We start from the raw sequence: 19,487 nt of genomic DNA, 5'->3' as shown, positions 1-19,487 counted from the left end.
AAAAAAGATAAACTAATGGAGGTGAGGAGACTGAAACACTGAGAAGTCAGGATGTTAAATTTCCTGAGTAGATTTTCAAGTCAGAGAGTGGTGCAAAATAGGGTTTGAGGGACCAGCAGTTAGTGTAATGGCTATGTCACTGGACTCCCATGTAGTCAACCGCGGTTTGTGTCCTGGACCCGGTGACTTAAAATTCACGCTGGGCACGTGTGTGTGCGTGCCCCAGATCCTGAGAGGAGAACGGAGGAGAAGGGATTGCGGCGTGGCCATCCTCCCTGGAGGGAGATTTCTCGCTTTCTGTCTCTCTGTCTCTCTGTCTGTCTGGAGAGCGCATGTGCCCTATAGCAAAATCCTCTCAAAAAAAAAATAGGGTTTTAATTAAAAAAAAATTATCAAGGAGTTAAAGTTAGTAATAAATAAGGTTAAGTGACTAGGGAGGAAGAGTTAGAAATACTAGTTGACAAAAAGAAGAATAATTTTTTATAAATATTGATGATATAAACTTCAAAAAAGGAAACATTTGAAGCAAAAAGTAGGAAAAATATTTTGACAATAGTGGATATCTTTCTCCGCTTTCTGCTACTTTAAATCAGTACCATAGACTGAGTAATTTATAAATAGTAAAAACGTATTTGACTCATGATCATGGAAACTGAAAATTACAAGCATGTGGCAGGGACCTCATTCCATGACAAAAGGGTAGAAGGCAGAAATGGCCTCATGAGGAGCAGGAAAGGGACATTTTCATAACAATCTGGGTCTTGAAATAACTAACCCACTCCCACAATAATAAGACTAATAATTAACCTTAATGCCTAATCACTCTTAAAAGTGACCTACTCACCTCTTATAAACCTCATCTCAGGACCAGCAGATGGTGTAATGGCTATGTCACTGGCCTCCCGCAAAGTTGACCACAGTTCAAATTCTGGAACTGGAAGCTTAAATCTCGTGTTGGGTGTATGTGCATGCATCCGCAAGATCCTGAGGAGAGAATGGAGGAGAAAGGATTGCAGCATGGCCATCCCCCCTGGAGGGTGATTTCTTTCCTTCTGTCTCTCTATCTCTCTGGTAAAGCGCCTATGTCCTATAGCAAAAATCTCTCTTTAAAAACAAAACAAACAATAACACAACAAATAACTCACCTCTTGGGGCCAGCAGGTGGTGTGGTGGTTAAGGCACTGGACTTTCACATGGCTGACAATGGTTTAAACCCTAGACTCATTGGCTTGAAAATCACTCCAGGCATGTGTGTGCATGCCTAAAATCCCAGGAAAAGAATGAGGAGAAAGAATTGTGATATGGCCATCCCTCTTGGAGAGTTTTGTTGGGGATAGTCAAACCATAGCAGAGAAATTGGAGGATACAACTTTACCACTTTTGTGAGTAACCAAAGATAGAAGTAAACTCATAGAAATTAATTTTTTTTTACATTTTTATGGTTATTTTTAAACTTCTTTTTCTCTTCCATGAATAAGAGAAATGGAGATTGGGGGGAGAGATAGAGAGAGACTCTTCACAGGTTCTTAATGGTGATCTACCCCTAGTCCTCAGCCAGTGCTGAATCATGGGCACATACATGTCTAGAGTGTTCTGGAAGGTCTCTGGACATGGAGCTAATCATATTTCTCTATATCTCTTTTAAAGGCCACATTTATATCTTTTAAAGATATTCATAGGGACTAAAGATAGCATAATGGTTATGTTGATGAACTCCCACATAATCAACTGTGGTTTGAGTCCTTGACCTGGTGTCTTAAAACTCATGCTGGGTGCATATGTACGCATACCCAAAATCCTGAGAGGAGAATGGAGGAGAAGGGAGTGTGGCAGGGCTACCCCCCACCACCCTGCCAGGGGGGTATTTCTCCCTTTATTTCTCTCTGGTGAGCGCACACACCTATAGCAAAAATCTCTCAAAGAAAAAAAGATATTTATGTCCCTTTTCTTTGTCACAAGAACTAGATCATTTGGAACTGTGTCTCTTTATTTTTTTAAGCTTACTTAAATTTCTTTTCATGGCAGAGTAAGAGAAAAGTAGTCACCCTTGACAGGGTCTCATGATGTAATACTCCAGCTCCACACCCTGCCTTCCAGTTAGTGATGATTATGGCACGCATGCATGCACCTAGCCTGCTTTTCAGGTCCACCTGGGGACAAACAGCAGCCTGCCATGTGCTCCAGTGTTGCAGATTGGGGCTCTGTGCCACCATGGCTGGCTCTGCCTGTGCCACTTTGTGGGAGAGTAAGCTGTGGCACAGGATACCTATGTGAGATGAAAAGAAGTATGTATATTGTCTCTTCACTATTCTTTAAGCTCTGAGGTAATTGAAACCAAGGGTGTCTGAGTTTACCTTTGCTAAATATCTTCCTGGCATCTAAGTACTCAGCCTAAATTGTTAAACAAATATTATCACTTAATAATTGATTCCTAGTCCTAGCAGTTTCACTGACTAAGGGAAGAATCAGGCATGTAAGCCAATGTTAAAGTTACAATGTGATCAGTTCTAGAAGACCATTTGTGTAAAAGGGTTCCACATGATAGGAGCTGAGCATAGAGATGGCTGAACCTTGAGCTAGGTATGGAAGGGTTCAAGTGTTTGCCAGGGAGATAAAGGGAAGTAGGCTCAGTCACACCAGTGGAAGTCAAAGGGTGCTGCTGCTTGAGGCTGGGGATGTGTGGAAAGCCCAGGTTCAGTTCCTGGCCCAATCTGGACAGGCTGAGCATAGAACCACGCACCTGGAGTCCTAACTGACTAGGAGGCCAGAGCAGGGGAATTCTGACATGAGAGCCTGTCAAAAATATCTTTCTCTCTTACCCTCCTTCTCTCTTTCTGTGCTCTTTCTCTCTTAAAACAAATAAAGGGAAGTAACAATTAGAAAAAGGAAGAGCAGACTATGAAAAGAGAATAACATGAGTAACAATAGCATGAACTTACAGAATATGTTCTTAGTAAATCATCTTACAGTGAAAGTGTAGAGGGAGAGCTTGCTTGAGGAAATAAAAGAAAGGTAGACCAAACATTCTGAGGGGTCCTTTAAGTCTCATTCTAAGGATTTGGGACATTATTTTGTAAGCTGCCTCTGCTTTTGCTTTTGCTTTTAATATCATAAAGTGATAATTGAAAAATAATCAGATTTATATCCAAGGACTATTAACTGGTGGCAGTAGAGAGATTAATTTCTAGAGAGAGAGAAAGAGGTGCAAGATGAGGTGCAAAGTTACTACAACAGACCAAGTAGAAGATAATTTTATAAAGTATTTGCAGAGTCTTCATAGTTAACAATGAATATCACTTTGGCAGAAGCGGGAATGAAGCATGAAGGATCTAGACAGAAATATGGGTAGCCATGGAGACTCTTTCTAAAGTGGATTGCATAAATAAAGGCTAATACAGATGTATCTATTTATAAAATTCCAATATTTCAAGTGTATATGTGAAGGGTAGACTGCATTTTCCAAAAATGGCCATACTAGTGTCTCCTAGTCTACATGTTCTTCTTAAAACGTGACTTTGATAGTTCTCCCAAAGAGATGAAATCGATTTTCCCTCCTCTTGAATCTGAGTAGGTTTGTGACTTAGGCAGAAATCAAAACAAGGAATTTAGTAAGTGAATGGTCTATAATGCAGGGCTTTTATAAACAAAGTCAGTAAGATACAAGAGATCTCACCCTAAGGTGTATTCATCTTAGCTCACATATGGAAGACAAGCAGTAGAGATGTTTTCCACCCAAAACCCATTAGAATAAATTTCAAATATTTTCATAGTTGCTACCATTGTCTGTCATCAGAAATATGTAATAAAGTCTCGATGTTGTAGACCATTTTCAGGATACACACAAAATGTTTTAAAATCACATCTCGTATTACCTGTAAGTGACAATATGTGTTGGAGGTTAAAGCTATTATATATTACTTGGTAAAGACAACATGTACAGAAAATTTTAAAGGACATTTTACCCATGATATTGAGATTAATATCTAAAAATGATATAAGAAAAACTTTTAGAACATCAGAAAGGAAGAACAAATAAGTAAGAGACAAAAATATGGGTAAATCTCATAGACTCTCTTCTCTGTGGTTTTTAGAATTGTGCTCACAGGCCCAGCTTCAGTGGTGACCACTGCTACGATGCTGTGTTCCATAGGCTGGGCCCACATGGGAGACCAGTGTTTGACTGTGGGTCCAACCTAGAGGCCAGACATGGTGGCATGAACTTATGAACTCAGCAACTCAGGGAGGCTGAGGCAGAAGGATCATGACACTTAGGTTGGACTGGCAACATAGTGAGACTCTCCAGAGAAGAGCTAGACACTGAGAGGCTAAGACAAGAAGGTCAAAACAGTGAGAGCCTATCTTAAAATTTTTTTTTAGAGCCTAGCAAGTGACATGGTGATTAAAGCACGGGATTCCCACATGGCTGAACATAGTTCAGGTCCCAGATCCATCACCTTGAAAATCATTCTGGACTCATGGGCAAGCATGTCAAAAATCCTGAGAGAAGACTGGAAGATAAGGGATTGGGTGTTTTTTCCCCTCCTCCCTCCCTCTCTCTCTCTCTCTTTCTCTCTCTCTCTCTCTGGTGAGCACATGTGCCCTATAGCAATAACCTAAAATTAAAAAAATAAAATAATTGATAAGTAAAGCTTAATGATTGAAATAAAAAGTATTACACTGTCTAATGTGATTCTCAAAACTAATTATGGTATGTAATGACTCTGAAAATTGTATTATGATTTGCAGCATTGTTCTTTCAAGGAAAAATATTCCACTTTTTGCCACAAGAGGCCAATGCAAAAGCCTATGGGGAAAGGAACTGATTTCAAGACATGAAAACTGCTCAATTGCAGTAAGTTATAGACAGACTTTCCAGCTCTTGCTCTTGTAAGTTGCAAACTTACAACTGGATTGGGCTACTTTATCAGTTCACTCAATGGCCACAAGTAATTATTTTGCTCTAAAGAATATGAAATGAAAAAGCTGAATTTTTTTTATTCCACAAAATAAGCTTATAGAAATCCTTGTTTTATAAAAAATGGGATTAGTTTCTTGAAGCATAAGCATTCAAAGATGGAATGAAGCAAACTTCTTGCCTCGTCCACAATTTAAACTTGGCTCTAGAATTCATATTGGAAATGACAAAAAATGCAAACCTTCAAACCAACCAATTACACAGAACAATCCATAAGAACAAAACCCACTGTTGCAAAGATCATTTCATGTTTTCCTGGTTGAGTCTTTAGACATTACAGAACAAACAGATATTTTTACAAGTGTAAGAATCTCCAGCATTTATTTGGATCTATTTTGGTGTGCTAAGGCCACAAAATTGCATTACTGGAAAGGATAAGTTAAACATTTTTGTTTATATTCAAAGCCACTACAAAGTGAACACCAGTTTGTGGATTTTTGGTTTTTGTTTGCTTTTAATTTGCTGTAGGGCACATGCATTCACCATAGAGACAGAAATAGAGAGAAAGAGAGCAAGAGAGCGAGAGCGAGAGTGAGGGCAAGAGTGAGAGAGAGAAAGTGAGAAAGACCCACTGGGGAAATAGCCACCCTAAAATTCCTTCTCCCGTTTTCTCTTGGGATTTGGGGCATACACATATGGCATGTTTTTAAGCCACCAGGTCCAAGACTAAACAGCATAGTTGGCAATGTGGAATCCAGTTACCTTAATGACAATGCCATTGACTGAGTCTAAAGTGAACACCAATTTAATACAAGAGAATCTCCTTAAATAGATTTTTACCTCCAAGCATTGCCAAAGCATCCTGCAGAGTTTAAGGTACCTGGCACTTTCATTTTTGGAATGGAAATACTTCATATTTTTCTGAGCTCTTAATAAAAATGCAGCCAGGGGACCAGCAGTTGGCATAATGGCTATGTTGCTGGAGTCCCATGTAGTCGACCGTGGTTCGAGTCCCAGACTCGGTGGCTTAAACTCACGCCAGGCACATGTGCATGCATGCCCAAGATCCTGAGAGGAGAATGGAGGAAAAGGGATTGTGGCATGGCCATCCCACCTGGGGGGTGATTTCTCACTTTCTGTCTGGCTTTCTGGAGAGTGCATGCGCCCTATAGTAAAAAAAATCTCCAAATAAATAAATAAATAAGAATTCAGAATTACAAAATAAGACAATAAGAAAAAACTAAGAACAACAGCCAAGCTCTCCATTACCCACCATAGTCCCGTATACATGGAACAAAACCAAAAATTTCTTAGACACCATCCTAATAAGGAGTTATGGCTAATTTTATACTGTTCTATCTGGTCTAATATTTTTCATCTACTCTCATTATATTTAATTGTATAATCATCTATTATATATAAATGCTTTGTTTATTAAGTTTTTTTTTCTTTGCTATATGGTGCAAAGGAGAGAGTCAGAGACAAAGAGAGGGAAAGTGAAAAATCACCCCCCTCAGAGGAATGGCCACAGCAAAATAACTTCTCTTCCTTTCTCTTGGGATTTTGGACACACATGCACATGCCAAGCATGATTTTCAAACAGCCAGGTCTGGGACCAGAACTATAGAGTAGGTTATGTGGGATCCATCCACGTTAACCACCACTCCACCTGCCTACCCTCAGTTTATTTTAGATTTTTTATTCTTTGCTTTTAAAATTCTCCTTATCTAGACTTTGTACTTATGTCTATCATATCCTTTGCCTGGCTAGTTCCTCTTTAGCTTTTGTTCTTTTTAAAAAGATAATTATTATTTTAAAAATTTATGATAGAGATCTTATCAGTCCATACACAAAAGAGAGAAAGAATAGGAAAGAAGCACCCTCAACAGGAACTGGTCGGCGTGATCCCCTTCCTCAAGTCTGTAGGATCTTTTCCAGGTGTGTTACAGGTAGACTAGGCTCAGGGTCCAGACCCACAGCTGGGCATGGGCTTCTAGCCCTGCAGGCCGGTATGCTACTGACTGTGCCGCAGAGACGGGACCGCCCCATTAACTTTCAAGAAGCAATTTAGTAGTCACCTCTATGGGCATATTTTGCTGTCTTGTCAAACCTACCTATGATTACAGTGAAATTGAATTGCTTGAGTCCCCAGGTGACCCCCAGACCATGCCATTTCATATCATATTGGAGTTCTCTATATCCAAAAGGAGACGATATGAAATTTACTATAAATATCCATACCTAGCCCAATGCTTAGCACATATTTCCAATATCTGGTTCACTAAATATTTTCTAAGAGAAAAATCAGCCTTTTCCTGTACAATCATTCCTAGGACTTTCTAGAGATTATTCTTGTTAGGATAAGAAAGAGAAATCCCAAATGTATCCCATGTATATGCAATTGGAAAATGCTTCCATTTCCTATAGCCCCCTTTACCATGAAAGGACATTGTAATAAAAATACCAACAATCAGGGCCAGAAGGTAGTATGGTGGTTAAGGCACTTGACTCCCACATGGCTGGAGGTGGTTCAAGTCCCAGACCTAGTGATTTGAAAATCACACTGGAGGCACATGCATATGTACCGAAAATACTGAGAGGAGAATGGAGAAGGGATTGTGGCATGACCATCCCCCTTGAGAAGTGATTAATCACTTTCCCTTTTTCTATCTCTGTTGAGGTCACATACCCTATGGCAAAAACCTAAGGGGGGGTTTAAACAAAAACAAACAAAAAAACAGTCTCAGTTCTTGGAATTAGATTTAAAAACCTGACCACAAAAATCATGTTTATTACTTACTAAATATATGAATATGATCAAGCTTTTTTTTTCTTTATCTTCTGCAACACTCAGTTTTTCTAATTAATGTAGGTACTCCAAAGGGGTGGGTAAGAATTTTAAGTGTGTTAAACCAAGTAAATTTAACAGAGTGATTCATAAATTAGAAGTAATCATTATTTTTCCTAGTCTAGATGAAAATAAGTTGAGATTTCAGTTTGGGCTCCAGTGCCACTGAGCATGAGAGTACCAACAGCTAAGATAATGATTTTGTTGGCCAGAATCTACGTGACTAGGAAGAGAAGAGTACATGGCTCAGAGCCTCTCCAGCCATCTAAGATTCCAGGGCACAGGAGGTAGCCTTTGCCAGTAGAAACAGGACCCTTTACACACATTTGGCTTGCTCTTTATTTGCTCAGAGGCTAAAAAAGATTGCGTTTGTAATTTGCAGCTATTCTTTCTTATCTCTGGCTCAGGTGAGAAGTTCAATGTATTGTGTAACTCTGATCAGCAGCTAAAGGCAACTGATGATAAAGTAAGAGAATTGGAAAGGCAAAGAGCAAGAATGAAGTCACAAAAAATTTATTTTCAGTATAATATTTTTCCTTCCATCATACTGTTAGGCTTTTGGTATTGCCTTGATCTCTTTGTTACCTACTATTGCATTTTTAAGAATATTGATAGAATATACACTTGAATAATTCTGCAGATGATCTACTTTTTTTATGTGTAACTATACGTGCATATATGTACATATATGCCTCATGTATTTGTAAGCATACACATATAGAGGAATTTATTATATGTTTTTCAAATGCTGCAAGCATGATATTTAAGAGAAATTGAATAACTTTATCAGGTTGGCTAGAAAAGTTCACATTGCTTAATATTTATAAAATTATTTTGGGTGATATTTGTAATTATTATAATAAAAAATTGATAACTAGTCTATGATGTCTTTCCTTTCTTATGGAGAGAATTTCTTGATGTACAAGGTTCTTGAATTTCAAAAACATAAATCAATTTATCATGTCTGCATTTCCTATTAATGAGTATTTTTCTGAGGTATTAAAAATCCAGTGTTTTAATACGTAAGTGTTGTATGTATATATGAAGTACGATGTGAATTTTCAGTACAAGTATGCAATGTATAAATGACTCCTTCAGGTACTAATCATTTCTACCATCTCAAACATTTGCCATTATTTTCTGTTGTAAGTATTCAGAATTTTCTCTTCTAATAATTTAGACATACACATTGAATTATTGCCGACTATAGTTACTCTACTATATAATGCTTTAGAATTCATTCCACCTATCTGTTTGCACATTTACATCTGTTACCTAAGGTCTCCCTATTATCCTCTCCTCTTCTTTCTCTTCCCAACTTTTACTGCGTACCATTTCACCCTCCAATTCTATTCAATCAAACCTTTTAGCTTCCTCTGATAAGTGAGGACATACAGTATTTGTCTTTCCATGACTGGCTTATTTCACTTGGCACTATTTCCTCCCTTTTCATCCATATTGCTTCACATGACAAAGTTTCATCCTTTTCTGTGATTGAATATATTCTTTTATGGTATATATTACCACGTTTTTTAATCCATTCATCAGTTGTTAGGCACTTAAATCAATTCCACACCTTAGATAGTAGGTTGGAGCAAAAGTATTTGCAGTTTTGGACCATGGATTATAAATAATTTTTTTTTTTAGAGATTTTCACTGTAGGGCGCGTGCGCTCACCAGACAGACAGAAAGAGACATAGAGACAGAAAGCGAGAAATCACCCCCCAGGGGGGATGGTCACGCCGCAATCCCTTCTCCTCCATTCTCCTCTTGGGATCTTGGGCACGCACGCACATGCGCCCGGCGTGAGTTTTAAGCCACCGGGTCCGGGACACGAACCACGGTCGACTATGTGGGAGTCCAGTGACATAGCCATTACGCTAACTGCTGTTTCCCTATAAATAATTTTAACAAGGCTTGAAATATCTTTATTATTCAAAACAGGAACCATTACGATCAACACATTTTTGCCTATGAGAAATAAATTTGTTTATTCCTGTAGCAGAAAAATCCATACTTCAGGGTTTGATGAACTCTTAGAAAGTGCCTTCTGAATCCCACTGGTCATGGAAGTGTTTTCCCTCTGAAAGTTGTTGAAATGCTTGAATAAGTGATAGTCCATTGGCAAGAGGTCAGGTGAATATGGCAGTTGAGGCAAACTTCATAGGCCAAAATGTTAGACTTTTGAAGTGCTGATTGAGCAATACATGGTCGGGCATTGTGGAGAATTGGGCTTTCAGTTGACCAGTGCTGGGTGCAGGCGTTGCAGGTTTCGGTGCTTCTCATTGACTTGTTGAGCGTAATTCTCAGATGTGATGGTTTTGCAGGGATTCTGAAAGCTTTAGTGGATCAGACCCCACCAACCAGTGACTCTGACCTTTTATGGTGCAAGTTTGACTTTGGGAAGTGATTTAGAGCTTCTTCTCAGTCCATCCACTGAGCTAGTTGTTGCTGGTTGTCATATGAAATGCACTTTTTGGGACCAGCAGATGGCACAATGGTTATGTCGTCGGACTCCCACAGTCAACCACAGTTTGAGACTCAGACCTGGCAGCTTAAAACAGGCTGAGCACATGTGCATGTGTGACCAAGATTCTAAGAGGAGAATGAAGGAGAAGGAATTGTGGCACAGTCATCCCCCCTGGGAGTGTGTGGGGGGGTGACTTCTCTCTTCCTCTCTGTCTCTTTCTGGTGAGCACACATATCCTATAGCAAAAAAAATTGCTCTTAAAAAATCCACTTTTCATCGCATATAACAATCTGATCAAGAAATGGTTTGTTGTTGCATAAAATAAGACACTTCAAGGGGCTTGCAGATGGCATGGTGTCTAAGGGTGATGGACTCCCACATAGCCAACCCTGGTTCAAGTCCTGGACCTGGTGGCTTCCTTGCTCACATCTCTCTCATTCTGTACCTCTCTGGTCAAATTAAAATAAATAAAATAAATTAATTAAAAAATTTTTTAAAAAATTTCATTTAACACATTTGTAAAAAAAAGAAAAGACTTCAAAATGACTTTTTTTTTTTTAATTTTGGATTAGGTCATGAGACACCTACTTAGCAAACTTTTTCACTTTTCCAATTTGCTTCAAATGCTGAATGACTATGAAAAAACTTGCCAAGTGTGTGTGTATGTGTCCCCAAAATCCCAACAGGAAGGAGAAGTGGAAGAAATGGAGATAAAATGGAGAAGGTGGTGTGACCATGCCCCATGGTGCGTGTGGGAGGGTATTTTCTATCGCCCTCCCCATGTATCTCTCACTGGCAAGCTCACTTGCTTTATGGCAATTAAAAAACAGTATCACAGTAAACAAAAGGGTCAGATTTCCCCTTCACATACTGATTTCCTTTCCTTTAGATATATACCCAGTAGTGGGATAACTAGATCATAAACTAGTCCTAGCTTTAATTTTTGGAGAACGTACCACACTTTTCCATAATGGCTACACTAAATTACATTTCTTTTCTTTTCTTTTCTTTTCTTTTCTTTTCTTTTTCTTTCTTTTTTTTTTTTTTTTTTGAGAGGTTTTTGCTATAGGGTGCATGCACTCGCCAGAAAGACAGAGAGAGACAGAGAGATAGAAAGTGAGAAGTCACCCCCCAGGGGGGATGACCATGCTGCAATCCCTTCTCCTCCATTCTCCTCTCGGGCTCTTGGGCATGCATGCACATACACCCGGCATGAGTTTAAGCCACCAGGTCCAGGACTCGAACCATGGCTGACTATATGGGAGTCCAGCAACAGAGCCATTTTGCCAACTGCTGGTCCCACTAAATTACATTTCTATCAAGAGTGCAAGAGCTTTCCTCTTTCTCCCCAAATTCGTTGACACTTATCTTTTGTTTTTTTATAACAACCATTCTAACTGGGGTGAAGAGTTAACCTCATTGTGGTTTTTATTTGTGTATATACACATAAATATGACTAAGTACATGAAGTTATTGATAATATATACATATGTATATACAAACATAATTATAGTTAATATACTATGTATCTTATATATACATACATATTTATATACAAAACTGCAGATCTATGTTACAAAAAAATATTGTTTTACTTTTTTTTTTCCTTGGCATATATCCCTTCTGGAAGAGGTAGAAAGGTCAACTAATTTAGTTTACCCAGGGGAGCCTGCTCAGCCTGTCTCTACCTGTGGTCTTTTTCCTCCATTGTTTTGGCTCTGAGTCACTCCTTGCTATTTGAGCAGTGAGAACAACAGAAGGCTGTTAACATCTCGTGCCATTGGAACCTTTTGCTCTAAAATGAACAGGTTCTGAAGCCTACAAATGTTAACAGGAGGCAGTGGTTTCAAAAGAAAGGACTTAATACATATTTTGACTTGTATTCTAAAAGTTAGGTGTAGAAAGTTAATAAAAACGAGGAAGAAAAGGCCTGCTAATTGCCAGTTAGTTCTTGCTAATCAGAATTGGAATACATTGAAAATATATGTGAATCAAAATTGCTTGGCTCAGCCTTCTCTTTTCTAAATAAGGAAACTGAGACCTATAAAGCATAAATAGGCAGTTAGGAATCAATTAATCTTTAATACCATAAGTGCCTGGTTGTATTGATTTTCTTTCTCTCTTTCTCTCTCTCTCCTTCTCTCTTTTTCTCTCTCTCTTGATCTTTCTTTCTTTCTTTGCAGAGAGATTTTTGTTATAGAGCATATGTGCTCACTGGAGAGACAGAGACAGAGACAGAGACAGAAAGTGACAAACCATCTCCGGGGTTTTTTAAACAAAAAGACACACCCCCTCCGGGGGGGGGGGGGGAGATGGCCATGCTGCAATCCCTTCTCTTCCATTCTCCTCTTAGCATTTTGGGCAGACACATACAGACAGTCACTCACACACACACCCTGTGTCAGTTTTAAGCCCCTGAGTCTGGATTCAAACTATGATCAACTATGTGGGAGTCTGGTGACGTAACCATTATACCATTATACCATCTCCTGGTCCCCTAATATTTTTTCTTAAACTACCTCCCCCCCTCCCACCCCGGCCTGAAAGAGATTTTTGCTATAGGGCAAATGCATTCACCAGAGAGAGAGACAGAGAGACAGAAAGCAAGAAATCATCCCCTGGTAAGATGGCCATGCTGTAATCCCTTCTCTCCCACTCTCGCATTCTCCTTTCAGTATTTTGGGCATGTACACACACACACACATATGCCCAGCATGAGTTTCAAGCTTCCAGTTCTGGGGCTTGAACCACAGTTGACTATGTGGGAGTCTACCAATATGATCATTATGCCATTTGCTGGTTCCTCTTAAACTGTCTTTGAGAAAAGAGGTAATTAGCTGATTATGTATGATAGGTAACCAGAAAGAAATTGGTTAGCTATTAGTATTTTATCCTAAACAGTATCTTCTCACTGACAATTATAGTAAATATACACTGGAACTTCATTTTATAAAATAAAAACATTACATTAACTTTATGAATCAAGAAAGTCCATGATTTAAAACTAATACATGACTGCAGCAAACAGTACACTATCCATTGTATTCATTGAATAATTTACTGTTGCCAATAATGAATTTTCAGAAATCAAGATTTTGCTTATAATTCACACTGAAGAATATACATGGAACTTTTATCTTGATGTATTATAAAGTGAATTTCAAGATTACACTTGTTAATAAACTCTGGAAGTATCTACTCGATTAAGGAATAAAAGATAAACTGAAATCTTTTCATTTTGTCATTAGTAGCATTGATATTGCCACAAGAGGGCAACCTATGAAAATAATTGAAACTCCAAGGAACTCGGGAGCTTTCACTTTGTGGATGTCGTTAAGTATCTTTGAAGCAAAACTTAGCATTACTGTCAGAATTTCTAAATGTTTCCATTTCAACTAATCAGTAATTAATTTTTTCCCAAACTAGAAAAATTAACACAAATTAAGCCTTACCTTCTCCTCTAGGTTGTGGTGTTGACAGCTATACTGAAATCAGACTACATCCTTCTGTTAATGATATCTTGGGGAATTGAAAAACAAAGCAAAACAAAACAAAAAATATTTAGAATGGACTGGCACTACTGTCCTAGGACAGTGACATCTTTCCAAGTTCAAAATGACTGTCACTTTAAAAAGCAGTCATGGATTTTGATGATACTTGCCTAATCATTGGTAATGTCATTTTCTGATTTGGGGTATATCAAATAAGACCTAAGACAAAAAAAGAATTTCTTATGGATTAAAATATTTTTGAAAGGTAAAAGAAGTGGATTTATAATTTGCATACTTCCCTATGACTCAAGGAAATACAGCATAAAAATTAAGTTTTCTATCAAAATGGGAAAATTGTTTAGAGGACAAAGAATGATATGGCATACTGAGGACTTCAAAAATCCCTTCCCACTCTATTCTTCCATCCCAACAATCTCTAAAATAATGCACAACATCTAAAATGTATGTTAACTTTTGTTCCCAGGGAAATAATGTGGTAGAGTCCTCTAATTGAATTTCTGGAAGCAGGTGTCTTTTATGATAACATCATCTTAATTTCTGCCAAGAACATAATGTTCAGCACACAATTCCAGTTTTATTAATCCCATTATTGTTCATAGTACTTTTCCCATTCTAGTAGACATACTGCAGGGTGATTCGAACAGTTCAAGAGAGAAATTCTACTGATAGCCCAACATTGTCTTTATTTGGTTTCATACCATAGTTTTCAAGATTGTGCAATGTTTAAATTTAATAAAAATGTAATAATAATCAGATTAAATATTTTACAGAACTATGTTTTCCTTTGTAAGCTTGCTGGCTGGTAGGCTGAATTGCTAGCTTGCTTCTTGCTTTCCTTCTTTCTCCCTCTCTCCTTCTCTCCTTCTTTTCTTCCTTCCTTGCTTTCTTCTCTTTTCTTTTTTTCTCTTTTCCTTCCTTTTCTTTTCTTTCCTTTTCCTTTCTTTTCCTTTCCTTCCCTTTTCTTTCTCTTTTTCTTTTTCTCTTTCTTTTTTTCTCTTTTCTTTTTTCTTTTCTTTCTTTCCTTCCTTCTTTCCTTCCTTCCTTTCTTCCTTCTTTCTTTTTTTCTTTCTTCTTTTCTCTTTTTTCTTTCTTTAAAGATACAGAGACATAGCACCCCCAACAGAGGCTTGATGCCACAATCCACCTCCAGTTTCAGCGAGTCCAAGATCATAAACGCTCATGTGTCTCTTGTACCAGAGAACCCTCTCATGTGGGTGAATCTCACAGAGTGTCAGGTTTTACTGCTGCAGCACCCTCAAACCCCTAGAATTATATTTTGAGTGGTGATCCAGACCTTGTACATGGCCTTAAATTTTATAAATCAAAATAGGCTACATTAGTAAGGCATATCCCTTTGATGTGCAATAGTAAGAGCTTGAAAACAACTTATTTTTCAACTCATGAGGAAGTCTTTCAGATAGTTTTAATGCACCCCCCCACTCCTTATTTAAAATCGGAGTCCTCTACTTACATTCAGTGTTCTCATAATTTGGGAGGATATGTAAAGTAATTTCACAAACTTGTAAATGATAACAGGGTGAGTTAACATCCTGAGTACCTATAAATAAATCCAACTCAGAAAAGGAATAACAAATACTAGCTTTATGTATTCTCTGGAAATAACATTTTTGTCAACTTAGTGAGACCCTGAGATTGTATATTTTTAAGGAAATCTGATCATGATTGCTACTGTTCCTCCTTCTTTGGTGACATATGCATTACTTTTCTCTCTATCACAGATAGCCAAGGCATATCACATACAGTAATTATGGGCAATGAACATAGAAGGTAGGGGGAAAAAAACAGAAAATGGTAATAATGATTAGAAAAATAGTGATGAATAGTGGAAATAACATATACACAAAATCAGCAAATATTATATTTACTATTATGCTAATTGTCCCCAAAGGAAATGTTCAAATATAATCATTTCAAGAGCTGTCTCAGGCCATATTACTATCACTAGTTAGCCTTAGAAACCATGGCTTTAAAATGAATAAGTATCCTACCCAGGGATAACAATAGACAGTATACAAAGTAGCAGAGCCAGAATTTAATCCTTGCCATACAAGTTCAAGTCAGGTGATTCTTTATATACTCTATATTATAAATGTACATATATTTTATTTTATTATACAAGGATATTTTAAAAAGTTCACAGATATTATGAAATTGAAGTGTAACTTTATTTCAGTGCATTTTTTAAATTCATGCATAGTTCGTATAGAATACACATTTTCTATGAACTTTTTGAAGCTCTCGTGTGTGTGTGTGTGTGTGTGTGTGTGTGTGTGTGAGTGTGTGTGAGCACGTGCATGCATATGCACACACTGTCTAATGGAGACCACTGAACTTCCAAAACACTAGGAATCAACAGATTTCTTGGATATTCATAATTTCTAAGAGAAGAGGCAGAGAACGAAAAGATATAAAAGGGGGGGAGGAAGAAAGGAAAATAATTTTCCAGGATTGGGAGTGGAGAAGTCTGAGAGGACCCAGAGTACAATCGAGATGTTGAAGTCTCTCCCCACATACATTTTCACTCATATCTCCCCTGAATGCTATAGTACATGTCTGCTGTCAGGCTTTATGTCTCAGCATGAGCTGTGACTGACCTGTACTCTACCTTATCCTGCCACAAAGCATAATATGGCTTTCTTTTTGATGTCACAACCACATGAGTCATCTTTGGTCAAATTCCCAAAATTCTTTTGGTCATCTTCATGAGCACTTTTTAAAAATTAAGCGATTTGGGGACCAGCAGTTAGTGTAATGGCTATGTCGCTGGACTCCCATGTATTCGATTGTGGTTCGTGTCCTGGACCCAGTGGCTTAAAACTCACACTGGGCGCATGTGCGTGCGTGTCCAAGATCCCGAGAGGAGAATGGAGGAGAAGGGATTGTGGTGTGGCCCTGCCCCCTGGGGGGTGATTTCTTGCTTTCTGTCTCTCTGTCTCTCTCTGTCTGTTTGTGAACCCCTAAAGAAAAAACCTCTCAAAAAAAAAAAAAAAGAAAAATTGAGTAATTTGGGAACAGCAGATGGCATAATGTTTACATCACTGCACTCCCACAGAGTCAACTGCAGTTTGAGTCCTAGACCTGGTGACTGAAAACTCACACCAGTTATGTGTACATGTGTGCCCAAAATCTTGAGAGGATAAGAGAGGAGAGGAGGATTGCAGCATGGCCATTTCTCTTGGGGGTTGGGGGGCGATGTCTCACTTCCTCTCTCTGTCTCTTGGTGAGTGCATGTGCCCTATAGCAAAAATCTCTCTTAAAAATAAATAAATAAAAATTGGGACCAGCAGTTAGTGTAATGGCTATGTCGCTGCACTCCCACAGAGTCAACTGCAGTTTGAGTCCTAGACCTGGTGACTGAAAACTCACACCAGTTATGTGTACATGTGTGCCCAAAATCTTGAGAGGATAAGAGAGGAGAGGAGGATTGCAGCATGGCCATTTCTCTTGGGGGTTGGGGGGCGATGTCTCACTTCCTCTCTCTGTCTCTTGGTGAGTGCATGTGCCCTATAGCAAAAAACTTCAAAAAGTAAATAAATAAGTAAATAAATACATAAAAATTGAGAGATTTACACTAAGTCTGGCAAAGGAACCAAAGAAGATCATGTTATGGCACCTTTGTATTGGAAGTGAACGACACCAGCTTTTGGATTCAACACATAGCCTTTAGCTCTTCCTTATCAGAGTTTTCCTGTCTTCTTGGGATAGTAGTATCCAAAGGGAACTCAAATTTCTATAGTGCTTGGCTGACTCTATAGCCTAGTTGTTAAGAGAGCTGGAATCCACATGGTCAACCTTGTGGATTCAAATCCCTGCTGGCTCCACAGCTTGAAAAACAAACCAGGTGCATGACCAATGACCAGAATCCTGAATGCTAACAGGGTGGAGAGATGGAGGAGAAGGAAACCAAAATCCTGACAAGATGGAGGAGAAGGAGTTGCTGCATGACTCTACCCCATTGGAGCTCGCTCTCTCTCTCCCTCGCTCTCTCTCTCTCGGACAAGTGTATATTCCCTCTAGCAATTGAAAAAAAGATTAATAATGGTTCTGAGCACTGTATCTGAAGTCTAGCATGATTTCTCTGGCTCAACTTTTTTGTTTTAAGATATAAATAAACCTGAACTTCTCATTTACAGCTCTAAGTACTTAGGACATATTCATGCAAATTGAACATGTTGTAGACAACCTTAACATACTAGTTACTGAAACCTGTAAATTTAGGCCGACTGTGGGAGTTAAAGGGTGTAAGTGCATGCACAATGTTAGCAGCTAGGCACTAACTTAAGAGCATAAACTGATTTGTTTATATGAGCAATATGAGAGCGTGTTGCCACTATACTTTCCTGATATGTCAGTCTAGTTGAAATGGGTCACCTTATCCACATTTAATGGACTTAGTTATTTTGTCATTTTTTAATAACATGATTAATTACAAGATGACCTACCCTTTGCTTTTGACATTTGATATCATATTTAAAATATGAAAATACTTTCATTTATATAACTGGTAACCTTAGAAGTTATTACTTTTGTTTTCAGAATTCTGAAAAAGACTGAAACTGGTAAAGACGTGCTTCATTTTCTAAAATTTTGGTTGCTGTCTATGGTAAAATTTGGAGGAGCTAATCTTGAAAGCATTTTGTCATAATCTGTTTCAGGATTAGACACATATAACACTGACCTAGGGTAACTGCTAAAGCAACATACAGGTTACAGGATTGGCCTAAGAAGTTGATAGTTAAGGAATGATGTATATAAAAATCAATAAGCATGTATCTACTGTATATTTTTTCTGGATTTGTGTGTTGTCATGTGAGTAATGTAAAGCAAGCACCTGGAGTGTGTATTCAGCATCAGATATGGCTGTCACCCTGTCTAAGAAGAGCGTATTTTGATGTTCTATACTTGTGGATATGAAGATCCCCTTTGCAAACCACCAGTCCCTTTCATTACACCTGTGTCTTCCTATTTACCATTTCATATGGAATCTCTTCCCTTGGCAAGGGAAGGACAGATTCATTGCCAGTTAGTACGACATAATATGACAGGTGATGCACTATAAAAGATTGTTGGCATAATGTCTGATCGAGGAAATAGTGAAAATTAATTTTTGTTGGAGGTATTTCATTTTAGTTTTTTTGTAGTTATTTGAGTAGTGTTCAAAACGCAGTCACCTCAGGGAACCAGCAGTTAGTGTAATGGCTATGTCGCTGGACTCCCACGTGGTTGACCGCGGTTCGTGTCCCGGACCCGGTGGCTTAAAACTCACGCCGGGCGCATGTGCGTGTGTGCCCAAGATCCCAAGAGGAGAATGGAGGAGAAGGGATTGCGGCGTGACCATCCCCCCTGGGGGGTGATTTCTCGCTTTCTGTCTCTATGGCTCTCTCTGTCTGTCTGGCGAGCGCACGCGCCCTACAGTGAAAACCTCTCAAAAAAAAAAAAATTGACCTGAAACTCATCCTTAGGAGTAGCTCTTGTCATTGACTCAATTATGTTACAAAATCAGGTTAGGACCATCTCCACAGCACAGTGGTAACATGCTACTTAAGAGAAGCTGGATCCTGGGACCAGCAGCTAGCATAATGGCTATGTCACTGGACTCCCATGTATTCAACCGCAGTTCGAGTCTCGGTCCCAGTGGCTCAAACTCACACCGGGCGATCCCGAGAGGAGAATGGAGGAGAAGGGATTATGGTGTGGCCATCTCCCCAGGGGGTGATTTCT

At 38.6% G+C, this 19,487-nt stretch overlaps 1 protein-coding gene and 1 long non-coding RNA gene across 18 annotated transcripts in view; one reads left to right on the top strand and one right to left on the bottom strand.

Annotated features, from left to right (window-relative positions):
* PPFIA2 (PPFI scaffold protein A2) overlaps positions 1 to 19,487 on the top strand; it is a 533,343-nt gene that overhangs the window by 129,160 nt on the left and 384,696 nt on the right. The gene's annotated exons all lie outside the window — the stretch shown is intronic.
* Positions 869 to 19,487, bottom strand: part of LOC102479227 (uncharacterized) — a 58,610-nt gene continuing 39,991 nt past the window's right edge. For 2 of the 3 annotated variants that reach the window (XR_333740.1, XR_001369961.1), the window contains one exon: positions 869 to 984. This is a non-coding gene — a long non-coding RNA (uncharacterized LOC102479227). Of the gene's footprint in view, positions 985 to 13,894; positions 13,944 to 19,487 lie in introns of those variants that run through there. The other variant, XR_001369962.1, reaches the window with a different exon arrangement.

Source organism: Tupaia chinensis, unplaced genomic scaffold, assembly GCF_000334495.1.
Source record: "Tupaia chinensis unplaced genomic scaffold, TupChi_1.0 Scaffold000085_1, whole genome shotgun sequence".
In the NCBI taxonomy this organism is placed as follows: domain Eukaryota; kingdom Metazoa; phylum Chordata; class Mammalia; order Scandentia; family Tupaiidae; genus Tupaia; species Tupaia belangeri.
Note: the sequence above shows the minus strand (reverse complement) of the source record. Positions and strands in the feature narration are given on the sequence as shown.